Source organism: Fukomys damarensis, unplaced genomic scaffold, assembly GCF_012274545.1.
Source record: "Fukomys damarensis isolate Sample0158 unplaced genomic scaffold, DMR_v1.0_HiC HiC_scaffold_17, whole genome shotgun sequence".
In the NCBI taxonomy this organism is placed as follows: domain Eukaryota; kingdom Metazoa; phylum Chordata; class Mammalia; order Rodentia; family Bathyergidae; genus Fukomys; species Fukomys damarensis.
Genome location: NW_022900929.1, coordinates 59,185,523 through 59,207,110, shown reverse-complemented (window position 1 = coordinate 59,207,110; position 21,588 = coordinate 59,185,523). Strand labels below are relative to the sequence as shown.

General features: G+C 37.6%; 1 protein-coding gene and 1 long non-coding RNA gene across 2 annotated transcripts in view; one reads left to right on the top strand and one right to left on the bottom strand.

Annotated features, from left to right (window-relative positions):
* The window catches only part of Slc25a21 (solute carrier family 25 member 21), a 474,275-nt gene that overhangs the window by 369,144 nt on the left and 83,543 nt on the right, over nt 1-21,588 (top strand). The window lies entirely within an intron of this gene.
* LOC104868049 lies at nt 10,785-19,751 on the bottom strand. Its single transcript, XR_781950.2, has 3 exons — nt 19,611-19,751; nt 12,076-12,197; nt 10,785-10,852 (listed from the first exon to the last, which is right to left on the bottom strand). It is a non-coding gene; the product is annotated as an uncharacterized LOC104868049 (long non-coding RNA).

The following is a 21,588-nucleotide window of genomic DNA, read 5'->3' as shown; positions in this document are numbered from 1 at the left end:
TATATGAATTTGAAAGCTGTAGTCATTTTCTTGTTTACTGTGAAATAATAAAAAAGGGAAGAATACATCTTTTGGTGGTATTTTCTAGCATTTAATTTTGAACTGTATTAGTAAATGAAAATATATATACCATGCTTCCTTTATTACTGAGATACACTGGACAATGTGATAGAGATTTTTGGCTATACCATATTCCAGCACAGTAATGCTATAATATTTGTAGTTTTATCATAGTCCTAAATTCTTGCTTTGAACATTTGTTTTTTGAAATATTGGACCGTCATCACTGTATAATTGTATGTGCTAGCCAAGGTTTCATTTTAAACCAGAATTCTAAAATCCCGTTATTTTGTGGCTTTTCTAACAGAGGACTTATTTAGGCTTAAAAATGTTATGGGCTTTTTAGAGAATAAAAATTCTCCATAATCCGTACTTGAAGGAATTATGTAAATTATTTAACCATAAGCAGAATAGAGTCCATTTCTAATATTTGATTAGTGTAGGTTCTAGTGGCAAATAATTTTGGAAATTAAAACTAAAACCATAATTATTTCTATGAGCTGAAGCAGAGTGAGCTTATTATCCAGCATTTTATCCGATGAGGACAGATGGCCAAACTTCGAAGGCGGAACAAGAGAGATAGGTGATTTATAGATTTAAATAATATAAAGTACTAACACTCAAAAATTGGAATTTAAAATAATTGAAGTTTTTGTCACAGATCTGAAGATTTGATGATGATGACTTATTTTAGTTTGGACATTTTCTTTGAGCTAATTACTAATTATCATTCTGCTTATTACTTTTGAATAACCACAGTAAGTATCTTATATCCTAAGATGCCACCACACTTTAGAGAAGAAACTTAACAAAAATGCTTCTGGATATTGGGACCAGTGGATTTTATAACTGAATTAAATTAAATTTAACTAAATACCTAAATTAAATCTCATGTTGAAAGCTCCTAACTTGTACTTTGTACACACCTTTCTCTTTTTATCAGCTATCAATTTAACTGGAGTACTATTATACACACATACACACACACACACACACACACATACATACATATTCTAAACTACAATAAAAAGGTGAAAGATCAATTTTATATATTATTTTTATCCTTCTCTGGCTATAAATGCGTTTGTATCACATGGCAGGCCTATGAGAAAGTGAATGTCTCCTACTTCTTTTTTTTTAGAGGATTTGATAGAATTGAATTTTCAGGAGAGAATGGAGCTAGCAAAATGAAACCATACTCGCAACTTTTTGTAGTACTGAGGATTGAACTGGTACCTTGAACTTAGTAAAATCTGCGGCCTTTTTTTTTTAAACAGTCTCCCTAAGTTGCTACTTTCCATACATCAAACCGCCAATAATTTTCTTAAAAAGAAACATGTTCTTCTTTCACTCCATCCTTATCTGTTTTTCCCCAAAGATACTTTCTTTTCTGCCCCCTTAAAAAAGTATATGAAATATTTTAAGGATAACCAGGTTCGTTATAATAGAACTTCAAACTTCAAATAATTCTTACTATTCATTTTATTGCATTTACTCATGAGAAATTATTATTGTAATGTCAGTTAATAATATTAACCCCAAATAATTCAGCTACCTGTAAAATTTATTTCTGTCATAAAAGTAATAGTTTCATTCCTGTCATAAAGTTGTCTGTATGTATTTTACTTATCAGATCATAAATGAAATTAAGTGTAAAGCATAAACAAATAGTTAAATGTTAATACATCATTGAAATAAAATAATATACAAAAGTAACAAGGAAACATTAGGTAAAGATGTTTTCCTCCCCTGGGAAATCTGTGAATATTTTATTTGGTTTCAGTAAAAATGAATAAAACCAAATCTACCAAAATCCTGTTTCACCTGGAATTTATAAATTTGACAAGTCCATTAAGCCACAAATCATGATGGCTGGAAAAGTGATCTTTCCTAGGTAAGTAAAATAACCAGAAAGCAAGCAGTGACTTACTTTTCCTGAGGGCCAAACCAGTAAGACAAGTTTTGTTCTCTGGACTGTGAGGTCCTCTTAGGAAAGGAGAAGAAAGATGACAGCGAAGCACATACTTTTAGTATCAGTAGAATCCAAAGGCTTCCATCGGAAATTTACACGTATGCCCAGGCACACTCCTTGATTGTGAAATCAAAGAAGCAGCTTAAATTTAAACATTTTAGAGTGTTATAGGACAGTATTTGGAGCCTTTTTCTGTCAAAATGTACAGATCTGGGATGCTGTGATCATCCATAAATAAAAGGCAGCCTGGTGCTTGGTCTCAGGGGATCCGTAAAGGGCTTCGGCTATTGGAGGTGGCGTCCCCAGCTGCCTGCCTCAGTAGCTCAGCCTTTCACGACCGCCAGTCTTTCTTGAGAATTGTTGGTAGTGGCGGCAGTTTGCAGCTTCAGATAAGAACCGCCGTTTGCAGGTAATGCCCTAGATCAGAGCCCTGGTGACAGACTGTGGAGTGCAAGGTTTTTCAGGTGCTCTGTTTGCTCAGTAATCTTTCAGTGCCAGTCTCCCCCGGAGTGCCGAGACCCATCAGGAATGGACAACAGCCATTAAGCTTGCGATATTTGTCATCTATCGGGTTACTGCTTTGTTACTTTCCAGTGGTGAATGGATGCTGTTATGCTTTAAGAAAATAAACCAAAGCTATAAATATGTCCAGACTTATAAGAGAAGCCACATTATTTCTTCTATTTCTTGAGAAATAAATTCAGAGTATCCCTGAAATGCTCAGCTTTTCCTTTCAAAGTACAGAGAACAATGTGCTTTAGGTTAGTGTTTGTAGCTGCTTAGAGTCCACATCAAACAAATTACTCTTCCAGTGTCTATAACTTGTTTCACCGTGGTTTGATACAGCTACGTTTATGCTTTCCACAGGCACTCTGAATAAAACAGGCATGCTTGCAAAGAACTATTCAAAGAAAACATTTTCACTTTCACCAAAAAAAAAAAAAAAAATGAGATTTGAGTGTTAAAGGTAGCACGACCCTGATGCAGTTTTCTACATCTTACTTATTCCTGTGTCAAAGAGATAAGTGTCTATATCACATTAAAATATTTCTTGTTATATTTCAATAAAAAAGCTTCTAGGAAATTATATTGTACTTTGTATTATTTTTTACACAACATTTGCATCTCTTTCGTGAGCATAGTTATATAGTTATTTGGAATAATATTAATTCTGTTAAGTATAAAATTGTATGTTCACTCTTTTCATGTTTTCTAAATTAATATCAATTTCTACATTAATTTTTGAAGTTCTTTAAGAAGTTTGTCCTGTTTTGAGAGCACTCAGAAATTACATTCGAAAACTGGCATGTTAAATATGTTTTCAAACCATTCAAATATTCATCTGTTGCTTTTGTTAATCTTTTAAAAATTCAATTGGCTCTTTTTTTTATTGAGTTTATTGGTACATTTTAGGGATACAGTACAGTTACATTCATCATTGGGGTCTTGTACCTTTACATGACAGGTGGTCTTGGTTCTCATTTTTTCTCCTTGTCCCTGCCCTCCCTTCACCCCCTTCTCCCCATTTAAAAACACTTTATTTCCATTTTTTAATTTTCTCATATTTTTCCCTTATTACCTTTCCTCTATCCTTCCAATTGGCTCCTTTTTTAAAGAAAAAGAAAATTAGGGGGGCAGTCTTGAAACAATATAATAAGTGGGGACCTCCACCAAGATTAAAATAAATGACTGTTCCTTCCATCCCTCATAGGTTTCATGGCCTTAGAAGAGATTCTGAGTAGGATATATTGCAAAGACTTGTTTCACTGACTGTATTTGATAGCCTCCTCCTTTCCTCCTCTGCAGTGCTCTTGATGATTAATGCAAACTCCTTTGAGTACCTAAGAGCAGGTGTCTCACTCTGTATGTGAATCCAGTTCATCCAGGGCCACTGAGTGCAGAAGCACCATCTTAGTCCCTGCCCAACACTTAACTTTCATTCTCAAGTACTGATGTTGCTTCTGCAACCCTGAAGCAGGAAAAATCTAACAGAGGACAGTGGTTGTGTGTGTTTATTTTATTACCACAGGCTCATAATTGCCAGAGAGGTGAGGGGCCTCACCTCTATCAGCTCTAATTGCTGTGAAGGGCTGTGGGCTTCTACCAAGGCCACAGCGTGGCCGGGAACATTTCCTGTACTGAGCCTGGGGCCTGGGGTGCAGGGCAGTATGCCAAACTCTTTCAGTGCTTCCCCACCCCACCCCCATTTTTATACCACTCTTTCCCCCTTCTCTAGATCGCCCTTAAAAGGCATTTTATAGTTTCAGGAACATCTGTGAAGGGGGCAGTTAACTGCACAGAACTCCAAAAGAAAAGAATTAGAGGCATCTCTCAGGATTCAGAGGAAGTTTTACTAAGAGTTAGTTGAGCAAAGATTAAACTCTTTACAATGAAAACTCTACCTGCAAGATTATGTTCCTGGGAATTTAGACACAAATTGAGAATAAACTAGAATTCATTTAATGTGAATCTCTTGGTTAATTTTCTCATGGACCTGTTCAAATTGGGCTGTTTTGAATGGACCTTCCTAATTGTGGAAATATTACAGAGCATCTTTTTAATACGTTATCTATAGAAAGAAAGTCATCTCTGGGTTGCACACAAAATTTAGATTCCAATATTCAAATATAAAATTTTTAAATGCCAGTTCAGCAACTGTATTTGAAGAACAATATAGATGCTTGAAACGTGCCAAACAGCAGGGAACAGGAATAACCTTTAATGAGCGCTGCCCTAGTGCTGGGTCCTTTACACACATTGCATTACATGATCTTCACAACAACCTTTGAGGTAAGTTTTATTGTCCCCATTTTATAGGTGGATACTGAGTTGCCCAAGGTCCCACAGCTAATAAATAAATCCAGGCGTGTCTGATTCCAGAGCCCATACTCTCACCTATATGCCACAGTGCTTCCCAAGAATCAAACCCACAGTCAGGATTTTAAATAACTAATACTATCACATTTTCCCCAAGAAATAATGTTCAGTGATAGCCACATTTTCTCTTTTCTTTTTTTTTTTTTTTTTTTGCTTCTATGAAAATGCTTCCTTCATGGAAGCAAAATTTCTATATTTGTTTCCAGCTGGTCCTAGGTCACATAATCTGCACATTAAGCAAGTAATAAAGACTTGTAAGAGTCCCCCAACTTCACTGGAGTAGGATTCTGTAATATAAACATGTAGAAATGAGATTTTCAACATCCATCTTTTGCAGGTGTTACCTGTGCATGTCTCTTCTTGCATCTTCATTATTTTTCTTGCAGAGTGACTTCATCTGGCCTTCTGAATGTGCTTTCATCAGAAAAATGCTTTAATATAGAACCTGAGCATGCAAAGGCAACCAACTTCAAACTGAAGTTAAATTATTCAGGATGCTGACACACTGATCTATATAACCTGTTCTTCGCATTGTAGTTTTAAACCACATAACAGTGGTAACTCTAATAATAATTTGTTTTCCAGTAGCACCTTTTTGTAAGAAGCTCAAATAGCTTTATGACTATTATCTGAATAATCCTCTCACCATCCCTCTGGAATACATGAGGGAATATATATATATCAAGATCCCAATAATGAATGTAACTGTACTGTATACCTAAAATGTACCAATAAATGCAATGAGGAAAATATATATATCTATATAGATCTATATATAAATATATATAGATCTATATAGATATATATATAGATATATATACATCTCTCACAGGCAAAAAATCAGGCACAGGGAAGTTATTTCCTGAGTGACTGTCAGGGGGCTGTCTTGGACTATTAAGTGCATGTTTATGTTTTTGTTTTTTTGTTTTACTGCTTAGTTGGTTTGTTTAGTTTGGTCTTGTCAAACCCAAGACCCACACAGAATCAGAATTCCATAGGAAAGAATGAAACAACAAAGAACATGTGTTCAATGCCCAATTAATGAACATTCATCTTTATACCGAGAGGAGAAAAATCTCAATGAATTTACCTTCTCTGTTCCTCTGGGAGAGCTGACTTCATTCCTGAGCCAGTGTCTTCCTTGAGGGCACAGAAATAATTGGGTGACTATATTAGGCCATCTTCCCCTGGTAACCACCCTTCCTGAGACCCCCTAGACCAAAGAATTAGTAGAATAAGTGACTGATCTATCTTTTCATGTGAAGATTGGAAATAGAAGGGTAGACGACATATGTAGAATGTCCAAAAATTCTTTTTAGCTACCAGTTGCAATGTTGCAACTATAATATTCCTTACATAAAACATTTTTACATTTTTTAAAAAAGGAAGTTAACACATATATATATTTTGGAAACAAGGAGTCCCTGTTTTACTTATTTTTAAAATGGGAATCATGGTAGTGGACTCATGAAGTAAGATAGCAGATGTCTGGCACATGGTAAGGGCTCAGTCAGTGTTTCCATTTCTACCTGTTTCAGACTCATGCGAAGAAGAGAGACACAAAACTGAAGCATTCTAGTTTGGTCCCTTGTTTCTTCTGTTCTTGTCTCCTAGAAGTTATCTGGTTCAACTTAATTGTCACATCTGTTTCTAAAAGGAAGAATTGTGCTGCAATCTGGGAGAATCTGAAGTTACCATTTCTTGCCAGGGTCATTTGCAATCCAGCCTTCTCAAAGACTGAAGTGCAGGGCAAGGTAAGCTTTAGAAAGAACAGTGTGCTGCTTCGGTGAGATCTTGGGCCATTCTTGCCCAGAACCATTGCTATAGAACAACCAACTCTCAAATCTTTTCAACTCAGAGGATAAAAATAATCAGGGCCAACATTGTGGTAGTATGAAAATCATCCAAATTAACTGAGTGTATAAGCTTCTATCAGGAACTATTAAACGTCTTACTTGTCAGGCTTGATTTAAAGCATTATTTCTTGTGCTAATAGTGAAGGAGATCAACTGTCTATACTGAATTTTGTGTGAGAAAAATGCCCCACGCCACAGCTTTATTTAATCATTTCTCAAACCTGCAATTAAGAGCTCCTTGGTAGTTCCTGGACATTGTGCTTAAAGCTGATAACTTCATTAACAAAATATCCTACAACCAGAAACGTGCTATTGGGCCAAGGACACACACACAAGAACACTGAAAAGAATGCCCAAGCCCTTACCTTTTCTTTTATATTTTTATTACTTTAAAAATTATGCATCCCAGAAATACAAATTTGAGCATAAGGCCTGACTGGTTAAAAAACTTTTAACTTTTAGGGGTAAGGAGTGGGGAATACAACACAGAATGTAGTTCCTGATTTGCATAAATTCACTTTTACCTGGGGAGACTTAACATCAACAAGATAAAGAGAAAATTTCTGCCATGATCTTCCTTTCAGGGCACCAATTTTGACAACACTCACAAACAAGAGTATTTAGGGGAGTCCAGGAGCCCAGAGGAGAAGTCCTGGCACACAGTCAGGGCAAAAAATCTAAGAATAGACACACTGAAGTGGGTACCTACATCAATCCCCCCTTACGTGGCTTAGCTCTCAGCCCACAATTCCTCCCATGGGGAAAAGTGAAAGTGTAGTGAGTGAGCACCTGGCTCCCTGTGCTGTGTTATAACCATTGTGAAGTTTCATTAAAAATTTTGAATAGGGCTGAGGATGTTGCTCAGTAGTAGAGAGCACTTGCTTAACAAGCATTAGGCTCTGGTTTCAGTTCCTAGAAGCAGATAGATAAAGAGAGACAGACAGACAGACAGACAGACAGACAGACAGATGAATTCCTCATCTGGGTATATACCAAAGGCAAAAAAATCAGCACCTTGAAGAGATATCTTCGGTCTTATGTTTATTGCAACATTACTCATAATAGAAAAGGTTATATGCATATCATTTATTCATGCAGACACATGCACACACAGAATATTTCCAGCCTTAATAAAAGAAGGAAATTCCACCATTTGTGACAACATGGATGATACCTAGAAGATACTGTGCTAAGTGAAATAAGTCAGACTTAAACACTACATGATCTTACATGTAGTATCTAAAAAAAGTCAAAACTTACCAAAAACCAACGGATAGAATGAAAGTTATCAAAGTGTGGAATGTGAAGGGGTGAGGAAATGTTGGTTAAAGGATGCACATTTTCAGGTTCCACATGAGTAAGTTCTAGAGACCTTAGGTACAGCATGATAACTAGTAAATGATAATGTATTGTATTCCTGAAATTTTCCACGAGTAGATCCTCAATGTTCTTGCCACAAAAAAATAGTAACTATGTGAGGTGATAGATGTGTTAATTAGCTTGATCATGGTAATCGTTCGTGTGTACACATGTATAGTATAAAATAATTGTGCACATTAAATATACACAATTTTTAAATTTTCTGATCAGACCTCATTAAAGCAAGGGGAAACAAGATCTTCCTGACTTCGTCAGTTTAAGAGTAGTTCTGCACATTCTTCTATCTAATCAGTGAAATAGAAGCAATGATAGGACCGTCCCTCACTCATTGTTTAAAGGTATTTTTATTAAATTTAGCTTTTCTCTGAACAAGTAGAATTCATTATTTTAAATAACAACATGAGAAATTGAACTCTCCACCCACACCACCTTACATTGAAGTCTGTGTCCAATTTAACTTGAAATTATTGAGCACAGTGGAGAATGTTTCACATGCTAAATTCATTGACATCATTCCAAGAATTGAGGAAGTTCCCTAACTTAATTTCCACCATTGCTGTTACCAGGCACACATACACCCACTGTAGTCGTGGAGCACAGTTCTGAAGGATGTGAGGAGAAGATAGGTGGGCAGTGCTCCTGCTGCTGCCTAAGCACAATTTTGTGCCTATGCAAAGGCTTATGATGACTGATTCTTCTTTGAGAGCATTTAGATACAAATGTGCACCTTTAGATGGTACCAAAAGCAGAAACCCTGAGTGTGCCTTTTTTAGAAAATGAAACGGAACCATGCAAAGCCAATAGATGTGCTAGTGAATGTTATTAATATTGCTAGTGTTGAAAATGCTTCAGGCAGCAAAATAAACGTGACTAACAATTAGATTTCAGTGTACTAAAAGCAGGTTCTAAAATAGATGTGCTAAAATAAATGATTCTTTGAGATGTATGAAAGGTAGAGTTTTTGATGCAATTCTTGAGACATTACTTATGTATTTATTTCACTTCGTAAGATTTGGTACAACTCTCTGCAAGTTTTCTGGGAAGCATATTGGATAAGTACACTGGTTTCTGGGTTAGACTATAAGTTGGTAATGGTGTCACCTGTGCTGGATCCCAGCACAGCACCCTGGTGAGTAGAGCACCACCGGGAGTTTTTCCCCCTGCTGTATTCTCCCAGACTCTTTCCAGTCTTCTGCTTTAATCCGTTCCTCACCAAATCCAGAGTTTTCTTTTGGAATATTCTTCTGGTTCTGGTTCTTTTCTGCCTATTCTCACTGCTATCTCACATCTCCTTAACCAGCCTTCCTCTTCCTCTTTTTCTTTTTCTTCTTTCTAATTTCCCCTCCTCCTCTTCTTCTTCCTTCTTTCTCCCTCTCTTTTTCCCCCTTTACCTCATACTCTATTTTCTCTGTCTGCGTCTACTCTTCTGAGCAACATACCATTTTCTTTACAGTATCCCTTTTTCTTTCCATCATTTTCTTTTTCAACATTTCATCATTATTTCCATATGACAGACAGGTGATTGGAATTGAGGGAGGAGGCAATACGTGGGCTGAGTCTTGACCACAGAGTAAAAGTAGCCAAGCAAGAAGCGAAGAAAGTGTTCTAGGCAGAGGGAACAGCATATGTGAAGATGTGGTATATGAGAAAGCATGCTATGTCCTAGGACAGTAAATAATCTTATGTGTTCAAAGCATGGGGTATATGTGGGGCTCAGGATGGAATCAAAGGTGCTTGAGAGACAGAAGCAGATGATGAAATAGCTTGGACTCTCCTGCTGAAAGTCCTAGGGAGCCTGCTGGAAAGTTAAAGGCAGGAGAGTGACACCGTTCAGGTTTATATTCAAATCCTACTTCTTGAGTTCAAATCCGAGCTCCATCACTTACTGTATTTAGGACCCATTCAAAATACTTAGTCATTTTGTAGTGTTATTTTCTCATTTGTTACATGGAGAGAATAGATTGAAATATCTGCATTAGAATGTTGCTGTGATGTGACTACATTCACCGATACATAGAATACACTCAGTTTCTAGTATATTTGCTATTCTCCAAATTGTGTGTAATTATTCTTTCAGTAAGGTCACTTAGGCAACAACAGGAAGTATATGAAGTAAACACCTACAAGGGCAGCTCCTTTAGGTGGCAATTACAGCCATCCATGAGAGAGAGTCGCCTTTTCCTGCTCAATACACCCAGAAGTGAAGCTTCCTTTATGTTCCCACCCAGCAAGTCCACTCCTGTCTGTTTTCTTTGCCCCTGCACTTCCCTCTGCCAAGATTGTTCTTCCTTCAAACTCTGGAGGGCTGGATCCTCCGTCTTCAGCTCAAATGTAGCATTTTAGCAAGATACCCCCTAATCATACTGGTTAGGGTATCCCTCCTTTCTGGTCATTCTCTAAGGTACCAGGCTAGTTTGTTTCCTTCATAGAAGTCATCACTGTCGAACATATGCTGCGTATTTATGTGTTCATTTCCTTTTTTCTTTACTAGATTACAAGCTACCACTGCATCTAGTGTTTCAAGAACAGACCTACTCATGGAAGTGATTAGTGAAAATATCTGGAATGAATGAATGAATGCTTGAACTGAGGAGCTAGAAAAGAAAGAACTCACATATGTTGAGCGTCCACCGAGTAGTTGCTGTACTGTGTACTATCCATGTAAATAGCTCATTTTCTCACAGTGCAATCTTCTGGGTTGGTGTTCCTATAATATCATAGAGGAAGAAACTGAAACTCAGATTTCTAAGAGTTGGTCTTTCTGAAACACACTATCCTCTTTTGACTGCAATATTTAGATATGAGAAGGAAAGATTAGACAGGAGGTATGTGTAGGAGATGGAATCGAAATGCTATGGGATATGAGAATAGGAGCCAAGAGAAAAGCCTTGGTTTGCTGAAATTTAATCAAGAAAGCAGGGGAAGAATCCACTGAAGGAAACCAGAGGGAATAATAAAAGAGACAGGATGTAAACCAGGTGTGGGAGTATCCTGAAAGCCAAGGCAGAAGAGAGGTATAAAGAGGGAAGGAGCAGTCAACAGTATGAAATGTAGCAGAAAGATCAGTGAGGAGGGAAATGGGAGTTCCCATTAGATGTGCAGTTGAGAGATAACAACTTTGCGGTGCATAGTTCCAGTGTCAATCAGAGCAGGAGACAGCGGAGAATGTGGACTCATACAGAAAGGAACTAAAAAGAATCAAATCAGATAAGTAGAGAAGCATTTGAATGGAGAGTGTGTTGATTTTCCAGGGCTGCTGAAACAAATTGCCATCGATTGCATGCTTATCACAACAGGGAATTATTTTCTCACAGTTCTTAAAGGCAGAAATACAAACTTAAGATATCTTTACAGTTGGCTCCTCCTGGAGACTCTGTCCTTGCTTTTAGTAGCTGCTGGCAATCCATGGTGTCCCTTGACTTGTAGCCATATAACTCATCTCTGCCTCCATTTTCCCATGGACTTTTCTGTGTCTTTATGTGTCTTGTAATTTTCTGTTTTATACCGATATCCATCATCAGATTTACTTGCAAAGACCACTTCTAAGTCAGGTCACATTCATAGTTACTAGGGATTAGGATTTGAACTTATCTCTCTGGGTCCTTTGGTCAACCCAATTTAGAGGTGAGTTAATTTTAAGATGAGAGAACACTAGTTTTATGTAAGAAAAGCTATAATTGACAGATCAAGACCTGTAGGGAGTCTTGATCTCATGATGCAAGTAGAGCAATACACTCTTAACAGGGAGAGATTTCTCTAATTCTCTGTGACGGGATGTGTGAAGGTAAATAGATTTGGAGGTAAGAAGTTAGGTGTTGACAGACATTTTCTGTGATAACCCCTATTTACTCTGTGAAATAGAAGGCAAGATTATCTGCTGAGAGTGAAGAGGGAACTTGAGAAAAGTGGTGTAAAGATTAGAAATAGCACCTGCGTGAATGGAAGAAATGAGACCACAAACTCATAACAGGATTGTCAGGATTCACTGAGCTTCCAGCTGACATGGGGCACGATACGACTGGGGTGGCACAATCTTCAGGCCGTATGGTATCCTGTAGTGATGATAGGGAAATAAATCAGTTGATGAAAAGCCTCAATAATTGATGGATTCAGTAAGATTGTGAAAATAAAGCCAACATATAAGAATGCTTAAAAACCAGAGAATCTGAGAAGTTCCAATAGACTATGATGAGTGGAAAGACCAAGGAAGCAGGTCCAAAGACAGGGATTAATGATCCAAGGTAATTAAGGGAGAAGGCAAGGTACAAAAATTAAATGGTGGCCATATTGATGAATGCAAAGTAGAAGAACTCAAATTCTCACTAAATGGGAGTGGTTCGTATAAATGTCACCACAGCAATGGAGGAAGTAGGATGAGTACATTTATGCTGGACAACAGGCAAGAATGGTTGCTCAGCTATGAAATATAGAAAGTTCCCTTTCTTTCAGTGGGAGACTGGAGTTTGTCCCTCTCCTATCCTCTAAACCTTGCTCTCCCGTCTATGCCAGTGACCCCAGCAAAGCCCTCTCTTTGCTCAGCCAATACACTCTTCTGGGTAACCCAACACTGAAACAAACATCTCTTTTTCCATAACCTGGGTTGACTGTTTTAGACTTGTAAATCCCTTAAATATTTCCCAATTCATAGAATTATATGTTAGCTTGAAAAAGAATGTTTTCTAAAAGGCTGTACAGCCTGGCTGCTTTAGATTGTTCTTACCTGTTGTTCTTATGGGTCAAACCATCTATTCAGAGAACTGAGTGTAAACATAGAACTTTCTACTCTTCCCTTTTTTCACTCTTAGTTTTCTGAATGGCAATGATCCATCCTTTCACCAAAGCAGACATATTTCTATTTGTAAAGTCCATCGAACTAATTTCTTTGGAAATATGGTTCCAAATAGATCTTTGGAAATAAATAATTGTAGAATACTTCATATGCAGCTCTTGAGTGAAGGAAATAAAAATCTCATGAATGATAAGAATGAATTACGTGCTTACTGTTGTTATATTTATTAATATCATTATGCTACAAAGGTAATTACAGATAGTATGAGTTCTTTTTACACCATTTTTGGTTTTCCTTTAAATCTAATTTCTAAAATAAACTTAACCTGTAGCAGTGGGATGGACATAGAACTTTCTATGCCTCTTAGACTTGGGAATTCAGAATACATTCTTATCAAAAATCCATCTGGCAAACTCTCAGTTCTTTTCTTCTTACTGTCTCTACTAGTAATTTCTGAGAAATGACCTCAGAAAAAAATAATGAGAAATGAATTTTATTGTGTGCTTTTTAAATTGTGTTCCAGTGTCACGTGGGACAATATCTACTAACACAAGCTGAAGTTATTCATAGAAACCTATAATATAATCAAAGAAATCAAGAGCATGTGTCAGGTGACTACTCCCCATACCTAGTGAGTAATTAATTATGCTGTTAGAATTTACACATGTCGAGTTGCTCCTATGTAGAAAGCATTTGCAAATATTGAGCAACAAAGTCCTTTTTGTACAGAACCTTGGAGTCTGGGGGCCAGGGATTTAGCTCAGTGGTGCCATGCCTGCCTGGCAAGTGCAAGTTCCTGAGTTTGATCCTCAGGACTACCCCAAAAAAACAAAAGCTTGGAGTCTAATAGAGAACATGTATAATAACTATGTAAATCATTACAATAAATAGCAAAAGGTGTTATGCTGCTAGAGGGCTACAAAAAAAGCACTCCTAGAAGTTGCGTCCAGAGAAAGAGGAAGGAAGGAATGTGGCACTGAGCCAGCATCTGTGTGTCCTTCTCCTCTGCCCGGTAGAGGTAGACACATCCACCCAAAGCAGCAAATGAACATTTAATGTAACTTGTTTATGCATTACAGAATTCATCAGTGTGTACCTTTGATTCATCACCTGGTTACAACCATACTTTCCCCATTGGGCTGTGTGTGTGGATTATGCAGGGGATAAAAGCATGTGCTCTGTAGTCAGACAGTGGTAAGTGGTTGAGTAAGTTACTAAACTCCTCTAAGCCTCAGTCTTATCTCTAACGTGTTGACAACATTTGACCACTCAACACGGGGTTACCTTGGTAACCCTGAAGATTGAATGAAAATGCACCAGTGGTGAATATCTGATAAGTACTCAGTACATATTACTATTCCATTTTCTGTTAATGTGATGCTTTTGTCAGCACAAGATTCTCAGCCCCTTTAAAGCAAGGAATATTGATTTTTCTTCCTTTATAGCTTATTCAAAACATAGCTCTGGATTCAAATAAATACTCAAAAGATGTTTTGCTATGAATTTTAAACTTTTGAAAATATCCCTTCCCAGACTGATACAACCTGAGGATGAGCCAAGTTCAGTCTTTTTCCATCACATATTCTATTTTTTACTCACAGTTTCCATGCCCTTTCCTGGTTTTCCTAGATATGTGAGTTGATGTGGCCTTTGGTGACATGGGACACCTTGCCTGATGAGTCTGGTATCACAGCCATGTCTGGTGGGACTAATTCATCACTCAAAGCCAGGAAGACACACGCATTCCACTTGTTTAGCCGCCCAGTAACTGGTAGCTGATTTTTTTTTTCCCCTTCTCAAAATCTGTCATCATGCATGCAACCAGGCAAAGTATTTTAAGTTTATCTTGAAAGGACATAAAATCCCTGAAGAATGCTGCTTAAATGTGAAATATTTTTTCTTTAGCATAGTGCCTCAGAAAGAAGAGGCCTTTTATCAGCTTTTCTCCTGCAAAATGTTCAGCGATTTATCAATTTCTTAATCCCCGATATCTGTTTATCACCACACCACTGCACCATGAAAATAAGAGAAATTTATGTAAGCTAATAGTATGTTTGTTTTAAATGTACTTCATTTTTACTTTTGCTGTGCTTTCAGTTGCAACAAAGGAAGATGTAGTTGGTGATCCCAATCCGATCGTTACCATTCCCAACAGCAACCTGGGTTTCTCACCCCAAATTATGTAACACTGAACTGCCAAAGAACTATGCAGGAGACTCTGGGTATGCACAGATTTAACACTCTAGGTTTTGAATATTTGCAATCGACCATGAAGGTTTGTGATGTGTTAATTGGCAGTTTCGCTGAGGTTCAAATTCGAATCGTATGTGCTTTGAAGCTAGCCTAAGAGGGGGCTTGAGGAGCTCGTGAGTTAGCCTAGTCAGCCGTACAGCTTCTCTCTCCAGGCAGATTTTTGTTTTGTTCTGTTCTGTTTTCTTCTCCTGACATCAGCAGTAACTCGCAGGGTGATTAAAAACTTTGTTTCTGTGAAGGAGAAAGATGGTCATCATATAAAAAAATAAAATGAGTAAATCTTTCCAGAATATTTGCTTGACTTGAGAAGATGATATACCGTGAAAACACACGTCTCAAAAAAGCTTTTGAAAAAGCCAGAAATCTGTGCAGATATCTCCATAGTCATAGATTTGGAGATTTTCTTCATGCTTCAGGATTTATCCCTTAAAAATTGTCAGGACTTTCCAAGCATGTACAATGGAGAGTCTGGATAAGATTTTAAAATACTAAAAAATGATCCTGGGTTTGCTTCCGATACAGTTGAAATACAATTTCTGAGCATCAGACTGCAAGAGATCTGTCTCAACTTCTCATCGAGGCTTTTGGTTGCACGATTTACCCTGAAGGAGCCCGTAGGGCACATGGGCAGTACACTGTGGTAACCATGAAGTGGCACGTTCTAAGAATACAAAGTCTTAGGGCTTGGCAATCTTTCTCATCCATTAGCCCTGAGTAAACAGTGCCCTGGGTGCTGCCTGTGAGCTCAGATCTCTGCTTATCGTTGGTCAGCATTTATCCGAGAGAGGAGAAGCCAGTTGTCTTTCTAATACATGGCAAAATGAGAAGACAGAAGCTTTTATAAAGCTTAGATATATTCAATTTAAAGAGCTATTCTTTTTTAGTGGTTTATGTTAAAATGTCTTTTAATATAATAATATAAAGTTATAGAACCAGTAGATGGTAGTTTTATTTTTTATGTTTCTTATTTGGCAAGATTTAAAGTTGGCAACTTTATATAATCCCCAAAATTTTTGGAAAATTTGCTTTATCTGAGAATTCCAACAGATTATATTTAGTCCTAAGACTATGCAGAAAGACTATATTTTAGCAAGTGAAAAACTGTTTTAAAGAGCTGACTTTTGTCTTCATGATCAGGAATAGATACAGTGTGGCTTCTGGGCTTTTTACACAAAAGCATTTGAGTCCCTGGGTTACTCCTAAACTCATCTCTTCTGTGGCACTATATTTCACTGCCACTGGAGCTATTGGACCAGCTGTGTTTACATACCTTAAGCCATTCAAAGTAACTGATCTTTGTTCTGAAAACAATGGAGCGAGATGTACTTTGCATTCATAAGCACCGTCAAAAAACTCCATTCTTGGCTATAGTCCAAAAATGACAATTACAAAAATAAGACTGAATCAGTGATTTATTTTGTATCTTTTCTTTTTTGTTGTAATATTTATGTTTTTGTAAGGTGCATATAGTATCTGATGGATGCTGAGGCTTAAAAATTAAGGGCAATAATTTTTAGTCAATAATTATTTAAAAGCATATTAAAGACTTAAATATAACAGCCAGGCAAAAGACCAGATGGGCTGTCAGATAACAAAACTTGAACTAACAGGAGAGTACTCTTGAAAACCTACGTCTTCACCTGGTGTTTATCAGTACAGTGTTGACATATCAGTTACTGTGCTATGGACTTAGAATGCAGCATCTCAGGGCTGGCCCTCAGAAATAGTCTTTAAATTTAGACTTCTTTCATAAGGACGAAGTGGACCAGAATCACATTTAAGCACAAGGTGCATATCATAGTAAAAGTTAAGCAACATCTAAATAAAACAACCATGCAGAAAATCAAGAAGGCTATATGAGAAATAGAATGTGGTCAACAAATTTTTAAGGCTGATTATGTACATAACATAATTATATATGGCAAAATGAAATACAGGCAGCCTCCAAAGCTACCTATGCTCCCAGTAAAGATAACCTAAGCAGAAAGACATAAGTCAAATCTGATTGCAAAGAGTGGAAACTGTTTCCTCCTAGAAACAGTTATAATAGGGGATTATATGCCTCAACAAGAGTCTGATGCCTAACTTTTGGTAGAAATCACCAGAAATCATAAATAATCAACAACAAAGCCTATGTATATATACTCTAACAGTTTCTGAAATATATTTAAACCAAGCAGGGAAATGCATCAGGTCTTAGAGATGAGCTCTGTCTAGACTATAGCCTGCTGACTGGGGTGGGAATGGATTCTAGACAGCTCTCTAAAGATATGCGGCTGCTGTCTTCAAAGAAGGCAAACTTTCTGACCTGATAAGAATTGTAGATTTTCTTTCTTCAAGCCTCAGTGAGGAAGAAAATAATGGTCACTCCCAAGGAGGTGTAACAGTAAAAAGTCTTAATGAAAGAAATATAAAGATTATAATGACACTACAATTTAAGTATTTCAGTGCCACATGATATTTTTCACATTCTGAGATACATCTCCCATTTTCTTGTCATGAATTCTATTTTTGTAGGACAAAGTATGGATCTGCATATTTTTTAAAGAATTTTAAGCAACTAAGGAATGTTTGAAATCCTAACATACCCTTGGGAGAAGAAAAATGTAAATATGGGTCCTGCAAACATAAAGTGCCATCCTTGTTAAGCATTTTCAGAAAATACCAATCTGAAGAGAGAACTTCCTACTTGGAATATTTAAGAACTTAGCTCTATTTTGCAGTCACTAGAATTTTTATTTTAAAATCCTATTCCAAAATTAATAGATGAAAATTTCTAAATTCTGAATGGCTTTCAAAATGGATACAATTTTTAAATAGTAATTTTTAAGGGCTACTAAATACAGATTCAATCATTGACTCTTCCATTTCTAACAATATTGAATAGAAAGGGAGAACATGCCTGCCCTGACAATTCCCAGAGGGATGAAAAAGTTTGTCATCATTGGAGATAGAATAGAAATATTCCAAAGAACCAAGAAAGAAAACTAAGACAAAGAAACTTTAATTACATTATCTGGGGAAGAGCCCCATTATGACAATTAGAGTCTGTTACCCCCTAGATATTTTAATTCCACTATACCATTTATGTTCGTCTTATTTTTAGAAGTAGCAATACCAACTCGCATTGGACCAGGCCAAGTCACAGTGCTTTATGAAGGAAACACAGAATAGAGACAATCTAGCATATGTATTTTTATCCTCTTAGAGGAATTATTAATTATAGTAGCTGTCCCTTTCAGGGTACTTAGCCAGTCATTGTGTTAGTTGGTCCATGCACTATTTTATTTTATCTTCTAAACAACCCTGTACTATGGCTTCCTTATCATCTCACTTTACAGACGTGGATGAACATTAAGATTTAAAGCAGGTAAGTGCTTTCCCACAGTCCTGGAGAGCTTTGCACCTAGTCACCTGAAAGCAGTCATGGTATATTGCCCAGCCTGAAAGAGGACAGATTTAGTCGGGCTGCTCCAGCCACTATGAGAAAACTCAAGGAAGTCGGACGTAATAGTGGATTCAGAACGGGAGAGACATGCAGTGCCACTGTGAGAAATGAAGGTCATCACATTCATTGTAATGATTAAAATATCATAATTAAAGATTTTAAATTGGAAGTCATTGTCAGCTTACAGAGTCAGGTTTTCTCTATTGTCTTAAAGCCATCAGCATTAATAGAAATAGAAAGAGGCACAGCTGCCTCTCACCTTGTTGGTTTTGATGCTGATGCAGGTATTTGGTGCATCTCTCTTGATTGCTGTTTCCCAAACTGCAGCTGGGTCCCTTCCACCACCTTCTCTTAGTGAACGAGCGGCCTGGGCCTGGTCCCCTCCCTCTCTGCTGTTTATAACACGAAGCCCGAGTATACTGAAGCCATTAAGCTAAGGCTATTGCCAGTGGGTGATTCCAGGGCCACAGAAATGTGAAGAGCCAATTGGAATACTGCAGATCCTTAGAGCTGAGAGCTGCCGACAACTACGTTTTTCCACACTGTAGAATTCAATGAAACAGTGCCACGGGAGTCAGCCCAGATGTGAGTCAGGATTACAGCAGCCTGAATACAGCAATATTTGCAGCTCCAGATGTCCAGTACAAAAGAGTTAAAACTTCAGATCCAAAGCCTGTTTTGCCACCTCCTCACAGAGTGTGCTGGGTGAGACGATCTTTTGTGATTAGCTCATTATTTATCACCTCCCAGCAGATACCATCGGGCTTTGTTTGCTGAGCTAGAAATCCGTTTGGGTGTCATGTGTCAGCTAAATAGGCTTAGTTACAATAGAGCCTGATTAGTTTTCACCTTGGCCTCATAAAATGTGGCATATGTATTAGCATAATGGATTAGAGGAAAAGAGCATTCACCTCAAGAAGTGAGTAAGTACAGTCCTGGGATTTGCACATTTGATCTTTGGTGTGATTGACTCACCCCAGCTTTTCAAGATTTGAAGACTCCTTCCTCCCTAAAATAACTCATTTCAGAGTCTTCCTTTCTACTTTCATGCTGGCTTTCCCAAGTACCATGCAGAATTTATGGACTTGATCTTCTTACCCTCTTAGGGAAGCGAAATGTGTGCTACGGCGTGATGTCATACACCATGCCCACACTGAGGAGCTGGTCATGAATGCAGACTTTTGTGATAGGCATGCAGCTGTTCTGTGAGGTCAGAACAAAATCAAAATAAAAGTCAGGACACCCGCATCAATTTACCCAGGGCCCACAGATGTAAAACTTTTCTCTGGCTAGAATACAGTGTGAGAGCCCTTCCACTTTCATTCCATTTAATTTTTTTAATGCTTCCTACATGAAATGCATTTATTAAATGCCGAAAAACACGAGTTTTTCTAAAAAGTCCCTGACCTAAAAGTATTAAATCCACCCAAAGATTAACAAGCACAAGAATCACCAAATATAAAATAAGGTAAAATGAGAAAGAAAGCTTGAAGAACATCTGATTGTTTTCAGCATACCTGATATAATGTCATAATTGCTTATACTTTGAGAATATAAATGGTAGCTATATAACTATAAATAAAAATGTTATCTTATAGTGTTAGTTTGGAGATAATGGCTCTAAGAGGTCCTGAATCAGATACTGCTAGATACCACATATTTTACTGAATGCACTGTGTGCCTTTTCTTATGTAATCTTCAAACTAGCCCCACTATGTCCCCTTCTTCAAGAAAAGGGAATTCATTCTCCAGATTGCATAACCTGTCCAGTGTTAAGTGGCAGAATCTGGAGTCACTTTCTGGTTGGCGTAGCACTGAAATGGGAATTGGTACATAGAGACACTAGAACAAGGCAATGGAAAAACCTAAATAAAAGCCCAAGGCCAAAGAGGCTGGGATACATTTAGGGAATGGCCAACACCCCACTCTGGATAGGCACTTATAGAGAGAAGTGATAGGAGATACGCAGGAAAGGAGATTCAGGCCAAGTGAGGAAAGCTGTGAAACCCAGGGCAAGAGTGACACTTCCTTTGGAGGGCAGTGGGTATCCGTCAAAGATGTTTTAGCCAGAGAGGAATAGGACCAAAATGAAATGTGGTAGCATCAGTTTGACGGGCTTATATAGTTTACACAAGTGTTTTTCTCTTTCCCAGTTTTCTTTGATCACAACCTGAAGTAAGAAATACATTTTTCATTGCAACCTGGTACAAGTATATTTAAAACACATAAAGTGAAAATTATACAAGGTAATACCTTTCCTAAAATACTGACATTTTCTATTGTTTTATTTTATTCTATTTGTTTCACTTTTTAATTGGTCTTCAAACCCACCAACCAGTTGCAGACACAGTAAGAAAAACACTAGATTAGCTCACAGTTGGGAGAGGTGGAACAAGGTGGGGCAACCAATTATAAACTATTGCTGAAGTCTAGGCAAGAACTAGAGAAATAAGAGAGGAGGATAAAAAGGGTATTTCAAAATACAATGACTTGGCAATTCCAGAGGCTCCAGGGGTGATAACTGCTAACAGAAGTTGGAAAGATGGACTGAGAAACTGGCTCTATGTAGGAAAAGAGTTTGAGTTTGGACATACTGGCTTTCACATTCCAAGAAGGCAGTTTTAAGTTCCAAAATGTATCTACAAGGCAGTTGAAGAGAGTGTCTACAACCCAGGACAGACTTGGACCCTAGAGGCCTCTGCCAGTGTGCATTGCCTTCTGTAAGGAAGGGTGGTGAAAGATGGAAGCACTAAATAATGTACAAGTGAGAGAAAAAAACATTCCAAGGACACATTTGAACACATACTTTGCGTGGAACAAAGGAAAAGGATACACACAAGAAGCCAGAAAAGCAAAACCCCAGGACAACCAAGATGGTGCCATGTGTAAACTTCTTCTTCCTCTTCTTCTTCCTCTTCTTCCTCCTCATCCTCCCCCTCCCCCTCCTCCTCCC